At 35.8% G+C, this 2,564-nt stretch overlaps 1 pseudogene across 1 annotated transcript; it reads left to right on the forward strand.

Annotated features, from left to right (window-relative positions):
* On the forward strand, positions 1 to 2,564 carry LOC146897711 (uncharacterized; annotated as a pseudogene). The gene has a single exon (XR_015023141.1). The product of XR_015023141.1 is annotated as an uncharacterized LOC146897711 (transcript).

A 2,564-nucleotide genomic window follows, 5' to 3' on the forward strand; every position in this document is an offset into this window, starting at 1 on the left:
CCTGTACTTGATGGCAAGAACTATGATAGGTGGCACAAGCAGATGAAGGTGTTGTTTGGCTTCCAAGATGTTTTAGAGATTGTGCATTCAGGTGTGGAAGATCTTGCAGAGAACGCAACTGAAGTACGCACAAAGAATTGAAGAAAAAAGATTACAAAGCTTTGTTCTTGATCCATCAATGTGTGGATCATGCAATTTTTGAAAAAGTTTCAGATGCAACTTCTGCAAAGGAAGCATGGGATAATCTCTGCAGTGCATTTTCAGGAGTAGACAAACTCAAGAAGGTTAGATTGCAAACCTTGAGAAGACAATATGAGAATTTGCAAATGAAGAAAGAAAGCATTGAAGAATTCTTCACAAAGGTAGCCACTTTAACTAATAGCCTGAAAAACTGTGGAGAAACTCTTGGAGATCAAGTTATAGTGGAGAAGATCTTGAGAAGCCTTACTCCAAGATTTAATCATATGGTTATCACCGTAGAAGAAAGAGATTTGTCTGCTATGAAAGTTGATGAGTTGCAAGGCATCTTAGAAGCACATGAACAAAGGTTGAATGAGAGAAGCACTAAAGTTGAGAACAAAAGTGAAGTTGCTTTGTTTTCTCAGTCAAAGAATGAAGGAAACAAGAATAAGAAGGGAAAAGGAAAGTGGAAAGAAGATTATAGCAAGAAACAACAGTTTAAATATGGAAAGAACAATTCTGAGCAATCTTATAATCAGAGAGGAGAAAGTAGCAATTCAAGGGGTGGCTCAAATGTTGGAAGAGGAAGAGAAAAGAAGGACAAGAGTAACATTCAATGTTATAATTGTCAGAAATGGGCTCACTTTGCTGGTGAATATTACTTCAATGATAAGAAAGAGTCTCAGAAGGATGAAGCAAAATTTGCTAAGGAAGAATATGAAGATGTCATGATGTTAATGGTAACCTAAAATGAAGAAGATCCAAGAGAAAATCAATGGTATTTAGATATAGGTTGCTCTACACATATGACTGGAAAGAAAGATTGGTTTATCAATCTTGATAAATCAAAGAAAAGCACTGTGAAGTTTGCAGATGATAGCAAGCTTGTGTCACAAGGCATTGGAAAAGTAATGATCAAAAGAAGGGATGGCAAGCAATCTTTCATCACTGATGTGTTGTATGTACCAGTCATGAAGAGTAATTTGCTTAGTCTTGGTCAATTACTTGAGAAAGGTTATAAGATGATTATGGAAAACAAGATGCTCATGATTATGAATAGAAACCAGAGAATGATTGTTAAAGCTCCATTAAGCAAGAATAGAATCTTTAAGATTGGAGTTCATGTTATGGAACATAAATACTTATCAGCTGCAATCAGTAGAGATGAATGGATATGGCATTATAGGTTTGTTCATCTGAATTTTAGAGATTTGTATGAGTTGAAGAAGCAAGAAATGGTGATTGGTTTAACACAAATCTCTATACCTATGTGTGAAGAATGTGTTGAATCTAAGCAGCATAGAAACTCCTTCAATCAGAAAGTTGAAAGTAGATCAACTGATAAGTTAGAAATCATATACATTGATGCATGTGGTCCAATGTAGTGTGAATCATTGGGAAGAAGCCTGTACTTTGTGTCTTTCAATGATGATTACACAAGAAAGACATGGATTTATCTGATCAAGGCAAAATCTGAAGTGCTTGAGGTGTTCAGAAAATTCAAGGTAGTGGTTTATAGGCAAACTGGAAAATACATAAAGGTTTTAAGATCAGATGGTGGAAGTGAATATGTATCAGCTGAATTCAAGTCACTATGTGAAGAAGAAGGAATAGTCCATGAAATGATTCCTTCATACACTCCTCAACACAATGGAACTACAGAAAGAAAGAATAGAAGCATCATGAATATGGTAAGAATCATGCTCAAATGCAAGGATCTGCCTAAGTACTTGTGGGGAGAAGCAGCATCCACTGCAGTATACCTTTTGAATAGATGTCCTACCAAGAGATTGAAAGGCATTGTATCAGAAGAAGCTTGGTCAAGAAGCAAGCCAAATGTAAGTCATTTGAAGGTGTTTAGTTCTATATGTTACAAGCATGTACCTGATCAACTTAGAAGAAAGCTTGATGACAAGGGTGACCAGATGATATTGGTTGGATATCACACCACTGATGGCTATAGATTGTTTGATCCAATAGCTAAGCAAGTTAAGATTAGCAGAGATGTTATAGTTGATGAATTTAAGGATTAAAGTAGTGAAATGAAAAACTCTAAATTGATCTTTGAACTAGATTCAAGTAGCAATGAAGTTGTTACTGAGAATGAATCAGAAGTAAGAAGATCAAGTAGAACAAGAGATCGCTCAGCTAGACTTCAAGATTATGATCTGCTATCAGATTCACAAATAGGTGAGTCAGGTGATTTAGTGCACTTAGCATTATCTGCGAAAATTGAACCAGTTACACTGAATGAAGCATTGAAAAGTGTGAAATGAAAAGATGCTATGTGTGAGGAGCCGAAGTCAATTGAGAAGAACAATACTTGAGAGTCAGTATCTCTACGAGCAAACAAGAAGGCTATAGATGAGAAATGAGTTTTCAAA

Source organism: Medicago sativa, chromosome 8 (genome assembly GCF_051527215.1).
Source record: "Medicago sativa cultivar Bolivia chromosome 8, Bolivia_mono, whole genome shotgun sequence".
Lineage (NCBI taxonomy): Eukaryota > Viridiplantae > Streptophyta > Magnoliopsida > Fabales > Fabaceae > Medicago > Medicago sativa.